Source organism: Etheostoma cragini, chromosome 13, assembly GCF_013103735.1.
Source record: "Etheostoma cragini isolate CJK2018 chromosome 13, CSU_Ecrag_1.0, whole genome shotgun sequence".
NCBI lineage: Eukaryota > Metazoa > Chordata > Actinopteri > Perciformes > Percidae > Etheostoma > Etheostoma cragini.
Genome location: NC_048419.1, coordinates 24,718,865 through 24,727,402, shown reverse-complemented (window position 1 = coordinate 24,727,402; position 8,538 = coordinate 24,718,865). Strand labels below are relative to the sequence as shown.

The 8,538-nt window shown below is 42.9% G+C and overlaps 1 protein-coding gene and 1 long non-coding RNA gene across 3 annotated transcripts in view; one reads left to right on the top strand and one right to left on the bottom strand.

Annotated features, from left to right (window-relative positions):
- Positions 1-8,538, top strand: part of LOC117955350 — a 224,225-nt gene that overhangs the window by 140,341 nt on the left and 75,346 nt on the right. The gene's annotated exons all lie outside the window — the stretch shown is intronic.
- sgcd (sarcoglycan, delta (dystrophin-associated glycoprotein)) overlaps positions 1-8,538 on the bottom strand; it is a 256,701-nt gene that overhangs the window by 206,634 nt on the left and 41,529 nt on the right. The gene's annotated exons all lie outside the window — the stretch shown is intronic.

The window sequence follows — 8,538 nt, the reverse complement described above, 5'->3', positions numbered from 1 at the left end:
CTGTCGGCGCTCGGGCCCTAATAATTCCTTCAGTTCCAATAGGGCCTTCGCCGCCTGTCGGCGCTCGGGCCCTAAATAGAGTTTAAACCCCCTCCAGCTTTAGGGTGGCAGCTTCTCACGCAGAGGGAGACTCTGTGTCAGGATCCTGAGCATCAGATCACAGAGTTGGGTATGAGACGAGCTCAGGACGCCTCGGCCTGTGTCACGCTAACATTGATCGGTGGGGAGAACTGGTCAGATGTGCAACTGTTAGCGTAGCATCGGTCGGGGTCGGGGCGCGGGCACTAACAGGAGGATTACCGGTCGATTTGTGCACCGATGCTGGAGGATGCTGGGAAGGCAAATCCCTGTTAAAAATTAAAAAAAAAAAATAGAAAGAAAAAGATGTAGACATGGTCCTCAGTGATCCTGCAAAGCACACAACTGTGCTTTTGCACGCATACATTTCCATATCAATTTTCCAGGCGCAGTTTGCAGCCACGAGGCAGGCTCAGGTGAATGTCAAGAATAACCCTAATGCTCAGAAATCCATGTCTCACGAAATAATTCCATTTACTTCATTAAAAATATAATTGGCATGGCTTCATAATCAAAGCTTTCCCCGCTTACTTTGTGTGATTTGAGCCAAGTCAAGCAGCTCATTGTGTTTCCAGACAAGGCTTTGCTTGACATTTCACAGGACGCCTGAGGATTTTGGTTATTTTTGTGAATATGAATTAGCACCAATGCTGATGACAATAATTTCTTTACATATTATAACTGCCCTTCAGTTATAATTAATTACATTGAAATTGAAATTAAGAGATACCAGAACAAAAGAAAAACAAGATTCATAATAGATGATTCTATTACAGAAAACCAATTGCAGATTGTAGTTAAAGGGTTCTTGATCAATTCAAGCAAATTTTTTGACGTTTTTTTGTCTCCAGATCAACCAATTCCTGAGCGTTTTTGCCATTTTGTTTACACAACATATGTGTATTTGTGTATATCATTCTGGTCTGCACTCACAGCATGAAGGTAGGATTCATGGCAGAGCTACTGGTTTAGTTTAACCGTCCTGGTGTCCTCGGGGCTAATTGAAAAAATGTCTATATCTGATATATGTGTTTCTTTTTAGCCAAATTACCACAAAAAATGGATTAAATTCCATACAAATCCAGTTTATCACTTTCATTCCTGACAAAACTCATTTGTCCGTTCCTCTGATCTAAAACTTTAGTCACAATAATTCATAATTTCTGCTTTTTTATATCAAATTTTAACTAGCATTTTAACCTCCAGGGGATTTCTGAGGACTATGGTTTCCTGGTCCTCAGGTCTCTGCAGGGTAAATCCAGACAGCTAGCTAGACTATCTGTCCAATCTGAGGACTATGGTTACCTGGTCCTCAGATCTCTGCAGGGTAAATCCAGACAGCTAGTTAGACTATCTGTCCAATCTGAGGACTATGGTTACCTGGTCCTCAGATCTCTGCAGGGTAAATCCAGACAGCTAGCTAGACTATCTGTCCAATCTGAGGACTATGGTTACCTGGTCCTCAGGTCTCTGCAGGGTAAATCCAGACAGCTAGCTAGACTATCTGTCCAATCTGAGTGTGCGGTTGCGCGACTAAAACTACTTTTGAACGTACACGATCCACCAAAACTAGTTCCTTCCTGAGGCTTTTAGCAGAGAAGCACAGAAAAGGGCAATAAGCCCGCCTCGCCAAAAAGGTCTTTTAGACAATGAAGTCCCCCTCTGCTCCCCTTGTGGGGCTGTTATCACCCCCCCCCCCCCCCCCCCCCCCCATCAGAAGTGCAGGAGGAGTGATGATGATGATGATTATGATGATGATGATGATGTTTTGTATGTGCAATTTGCATGTTTTGTATTTTTAGAAAAATTGAAGAAAAAAAAACACAAGAACCACTTTCTGGTACCACTCTAGCACGAAGACAGGTATTCGCTGGAATAATCCATTCTGCCCCCCCCCAGGCTATTTAACAACCTAAACTAGCAGAATATTAAATCTACAGTGTGAAATGAAGATTTGTTCTGTAGTCTGAGTGAAATTAAATGACAACATTTCACTGATTACAACCTGTGGGAAGCCAGAGGGTTAAAGAAGCTCAGTTCAATTGTAGCTGAGGTTTGGAGACAAACGACCACAGGGACATGTGAATCCACAGCGTTGCACAGAGTTCTTGGTGTTAGAAAATAAAATGTCCCAGGAGAAAACGCTCTGCCACACAGTAGAGTCATTAATTCTGCATCATGACTTGCCTGTCTGCTAGCTGCAGCCAGCCAATGTGTATCCTGTGGCATCATTATATTAGAAGTCGGATCAGAACAGCAACAAATAACGTGAGGGCGATGGTTTGGGATGGCTCCTCTGATGTGATTCTGTGTAGATGCGTGTGTGTGTGTGTGTGTGTGGGGGGGGGGGGGGGGGGGGGGGGGGGGGGGGGGGGGGGGGATGTCTGTGTTCCTGCAGTCACTTCGGAAATCAAGAAAAGAAAAAAAAAACATTAAAAAAGAGCGATGCCACCATCTAACAGGGGGATGTAGAGGAATCCACAAAGCCACAGAGGCTTAACCTCGTTTGTCTTAAATCCTCACACTTCCTGAGAGGTGACCCAGAGCATTATTTCACACAATGTGGTCCCAAAAGAACAGAGGACAGAACAAAAACCGGCAGCTTTTACAAGCCTGGGGCCAAGGCATTTTCCTAAAGAAACGAAAAAAAAAAAAAAAAGAAACACAAGCCTACACTGAGGATTATAAAGGAAACCACCTACAACAGGCAGTCATTTGAGCTGAACCGACATCAAGGAGTCGGAAAAATAATACTAAAAAATAACCACAGCCCACGGATTCCATGAGTTTCATCCTTGCATGAAGTGCTGATGTGGTTCAACGTTAATCCAGATCGGTTCTCAAATGCATGTGTGTATATTATTAACCCAAATTCAATTAGACAGTTTACATTTATGTCATACGAGACGGATGGAAGGGATGACAAAGACGGACATGACGGGGTTTCCACGAGGTCTGACAAAGTCTGAAAATAAAAGTCTACAATTTCAAAACCAAAACTTTAGGCCTCACAAAGTCTCAAATTCGCTTAAGTATTGTGTTCTAGGTCTTTAATCATTTTATATAAGTCGTAATTTTCTTACATCCATGTAACACTATCTCGGATGCTTATTGTGTTTTTTGTTTTTTTTGATTCCATGGTGTTGTAGTTCGGTCGCTAGTCCAAATAAACTTATATAACAAACTAAGAAACTTTGTATTTGGTTGATTATTTCTCTGTGGTAACGATGCTTTTTGGCAATACATCTGACACCGTTGAAAAGCCCGTTTGGTTCCCTTTCAAATGGCGCCCCATTTGTAAGGAACATGCATTTGTGGGATGAGCAGCAGAGCTGAGTATGTGGGTTGCACCCATGAAAGATTTGCCAAATCTTCTCTGCCAAAGCCAAACAGCTTATTCTGCCACTGGTGTTTGGTGGATGGGTTGATTGAAGTTTGAAGAAACAAGACATATTGGCAATTTAACAGTTTATTCATTTCACAAACAGGAGCCTCAGTAGCATGTGGAGGAAGCATTCACAGACACAACAGCTCGGCAACTGGGCGCCATTTGAAAGGGAAACAAACGGGATTTCCAACGGTATAAGATATAATACCACAGAGAAATAATCTTCCTAACACAAACGTCCTTCCTTGTTTTGCTGAGTTTATAATTTGCTGTATTACGACTATGAATGAGAACAACATGCAAAAAAGTGAGAAACTGTGAAGGGTCTCCAGCAAACACACTCTGCATCTAAAAGGTTTGGACTCTGTGACACCTGCAGAAACCCTGACATGATCAAATCCTCCAATAACTCAAGACCATGTAGCATTGCTGAGGTGGTTGAAGCATAATTTGAAATCCATTAAATTTGGATTTTCAACAATGGATATTGGCTGCAGTGACGCACCTATGTTTGATATGTTTGGGTTGGCGGTAGCTCAGTCCGTAGGGAGCTGGGTGGGGAAGCGGAGGGTCGCCGGTTCAAGTCACCATACGGAGTGTGGATGGGTAGCTGGAGAGATGCCAGTTCACCTCCTGGGCACTGCCAGGTGCTCTTGAGCAAGACACCGTCCCCCCCCCTCTTAACTGCTCAGGGCAATAGTCCAGCTGGCAGCCCACCCACTCTGACATCTTTCTGTTTGTGCATGAATAGGTAAATTGTAGTGTAATTTAGTAGTGTAAATTGTAATTTCCCCACTGGGGATCAATAAACTGTATAAATTAGAAGTTGATTGCCTTTTTGGGGAACACGGCCCTATATGTAATTAAATGCCAAGTCAGATAGATAGATAGATAGATAGATAGATAGATAGATAGATAGATAGATATCAAAAGAAAGTTTCCTCAGTCATAATTACAACTTAGACAATTACATGAACAAGATTTCTTTTGGAAAGTACAACATGAGGCTGAGGAATGAAGTGTTTGGTTTTGGCTCGGCCCGCAGCAGAAAGTGCGTAGCCAAACAATATTTTGCTCATTTAAGTCATCAGACGCCACAGGGAATTCTTTTTAAATTACACAGTTAAATAAGCTTTTCATTGAAAGCATCATGCAATATAAGCTTCTGTAGATCTCAGCAGTAAATATGTTTGCCCCTCCGTAGTTTGCATGCAATGTGCACTTTGGGAAACTTCAGCTCGCAGCTCTGAGACGGTGCAGATCGTCCCTCCCACCTGCTAAGACTTGTGAAAATTACTGCAGCATCATAAGATAAGAACAATAAAAGGATTGGCTGTCATTATTATAGGATATGTGTCTGTTTGATGAGGTCTATGTACGGCTGTTGATAGTGGGGATGAAGGATGTTTTTTCCTTTGCAAATGGGACTCTGTAGCATCAACCTGATGGTAGTAAATGAAAGGATCGGTGAAAGGGGGTGGATGGGATACTATGTGATTATAGTGGCTTTCCTGAGTGCTAACCAGGTAAGTACCGAACCGGGATCTTTGTGTACCGTTACAGCCCTAGTGAAGACCAGCGAGAACCACTCAGAATTCCCAGAGTCTCTCCTGCATGTTCTGCGCGACCCATTAGCACCGCGGCAGCCACTGAAACCCATTACTTCTCAAAATGCTGCAAAATAGACCTCAGCAGACGTATTGTTACACAAAATCCAAGCCTTTGAATCCACCAGTTGCCGGTCCATTGCCTCAGTGCCCTCGGGCAATTGAAAGAGCACAAAAAGATTTGATCAGCTCCTGGGAGTCGAGCAACAGTGCAGCAACGGTGAAAATGTGAGCCTTTCCATCCCAAGAACAAGAGCTGGTTTTATGTGTGAGTGGTGCTATCAGCTCATCAGGGTGAGATACGGTCTTGTCTACAAACTGGAGTCTTAAACTGGGCAATTTATTTTCACTTTATTTCACATATTAATAGGAGATATTAATTTACTTGCAGGATTTGGTTCCAAGCAGCCATGTCTCCTCTTCTCCTGCAAAAGCTCAGACTCTTATACTCTGAAAATGAGATGGAGCTAAATTTTGCTCTTCTCCCCCCCACCCCGCCCGCCTCCTCCTCCTTCTGCTTCTCGCTCCAGCCCGGGGCGAGGGAAACCATAAACAAGCTTTTCAAGAGAACTTGAGTTTGAAATTTAATCTCAAATTAGGTCCTGCTCTTGTTCGGGTAGTCATTCAAGCGTGATGACATTTACATTTCAAATTTCCAAAATGTCAGAGGTTTATCCTGACATTAGTAGTGGGCTAACTGAAGCATCTCAGAGGCGACTTCCACCCAACTGAACCTGTAAGAGACGTTTTGTTGTGTTCCACGGTATTTATAGTAAATAACAGAAGTTGTTCATTTGCGAAGTTGATTACATTGTATTTAAATGAGACAATTTAATCTAAAAGTACATTAAAAACATGATTCTGTTTAAACAGCCTACCTTGGTGTTCTTGTCATTTTCAAAGAAAAAACATTATCTTTATAAAAACAAGATTTGGTTTTCAAAAAGTCAAGAAATGAGTGTCGAGTAAGAGCTTTTGCCTTAAGTGCATTTTTCCTTCCAGTGTGCAGTGGTAGCCATCTGATCTTTGATTGACTGTTAGATAACTGCTTTTATTGTTCCTTGAGAAAAAGCCCAGGAATGGAAAGAATATAAAAATATATTTAAACATGCCGACCCCCTTCTTTATCACACACTACAGCAGTAGTCATTTATACGGTCTAAGAAAGTTCTGATGCTTCCAGCGACAGGCACGATGATGTAATGAAAGGACGGTTAAATGAAGCGACAGCAGCAAGTGGAAAACAACAACGACAACAACAAACAAACAAAGACAGCAAAGCTTCATCTATTCTGAATTGGGCTTTTTTCCCCAGGTTTCTCCCTCTGAATGTATGAGTGAGAAGTGCCGATGCATCTAGGGAAATGGCGTGATTACGCAGTGCCGACAAAGACCGATGGCCTGCGTTGAAATGTCAGCGAAAGTAATTCCTGAAAGAACTGACGGCAAAAAGTGGCAGGTGTCTGATGAGGAAGAGGCTTTTACTCCCCGCTGACAATAAGAGAAGGTGAACAAGTGTGAATCTGTGAAGGGGAAAATGTATCGTAGGATAGTTAATGGCAAGAGACTCTTTATTAAAAAGGTCGCATGGCATGAAAAATTCACTTTAGGAGGTCGAAATGCACAGGTAGAAATGCAATGGTTTACACCGATGGAAACCGAGCCCTGGGTATCCTGCTCTGCTTTTGAGAAAATGAAAGCTCAGATGGACCGATTTGGAATCTGGCTCCTTATGACATCATAAGGGGCCAGGTTACCTCCCCGTTCTCTGCTTTGTCCGCCCAGAGAATTTGGCCCGCCCATGAGAGAGAGATATCATGGCTTTCAAACGAGCAAAGTGGCAGTTGGTCAAACCCACACCCCCACCCTCCACCTTTTGGCATTGCCCTTTTAATTTTTGGGAACTTTTTGACATCATATACTCACACACTGCAGTTATTTTAACTTAAGAACACTTACTTAGTTCTCCTCTGGCTCTGAAATATCAAACGTGTAACTACAGCTCGTTAAAAGTCTTCAGTACCGATACCAATTCCTGAACGATACTTTTCTCGATACGATTATTTTTATTATTATTTTTTTTTAATTTTTACAAACCCAATTTAACAAAATTAAATTATAACATTATGGCAGAAATATTTCAGAGTGTAAATGAGTAAGTGGCACCTTCTACGGGAGCCTCGGCCACAGCGGGTGTATGGTTCCTGTACTATGTTAAAGCATATTTGACCCGCACTGTAGTCAAGCCTACACACACACACACACACACACACACACACACACACAAATAAATAAATAATAAATTATTAGTTAAATAAAAAAGTAGTAACCATAGCAAAGTGCCGTGTTGAGCCCTCCGAGAAAAAAAGAAAAATGAAACTTCAACAAAAATTGCTTAACTTGGTCCTAATATTCAATAAGCCCAGAGCTCGCCTGCAGGAATATGCAAACACAGCCACTGTACAAATCCCAAATGTTACTGAACCCATTTACCCACAGTTGCACTTTAGCACTTTGTTTTAATTTTGGTGGTGTAGAAAGCCTGCAGGAAGACTCAGCTCCATTCGGCCAGTTTTCATTAATCTTCAATGAGCTAAGCTGCAAGACTCTGATTGGCTAACAGCTAGCCAATGAGAGCCTGGCTATCAGCATCTTTTACAGAGGAGAGGAGGTAGCAGTTCATCTTCACATTAACCACATAACACAAACACATATGGACCCAATATATAAGTGCCAGTAAAACCGGATTTCTTTTATAAAATGGTCAAAACATGGTGAAAAATGTGGATTAGTGTTTCCCAAAGCCCAAGATGACATCCTCAAATGTCTTGTTTTGTCCAAAACTATTAATTTACTAATTTATTTATAATATCAAATCATAACAAAGGTTGTCTTGACACACTTTACAGATTTACAGAGTAGGTCTAGGCCCCAACAATTCCTTTTAGGAAAAGACCCAGGCATTTGGTAGACGGAGTCCGATGGTGCCGGTTGGGGGTGTGATGCACACTAGCAATAATAGTCACAATAAAGATAATATAACAGTGAATACAAATGGTAGTCGTTGTAGTTCATGTCAAAGCAGGGCACTGCAGGGTGTTACAGGGTGTAGCGCGGCCTAGCAGAGCATAGGTAGACGTAGCGGGATGCAGCAGGACACTGCAGGGCGTTACAGGGCGTAGCGTGGCATAGGTGGACGTAGCGGGATGCAGCAGGACACTGCAGGGCGTTACAGGGCGTAGCGTGGCATAGGTGGACGTAGCGGGATGCGGCAGGACACTGCAGGGGCGTTACAGGGCGTAGCGTGGCACAGGTGGATGTAGCGGGATGCGGCAGGACACTGCAGGGCGTAGTGTGGCATAGCAGAGCATAGGTGGACGTAGCGGGATGCGGCAGGACACTGCAGGGCGTAGCGCTGCATGGGTGGACGTAGCGGGATGCGGCAGGACACTGCAGGGCGTAGCG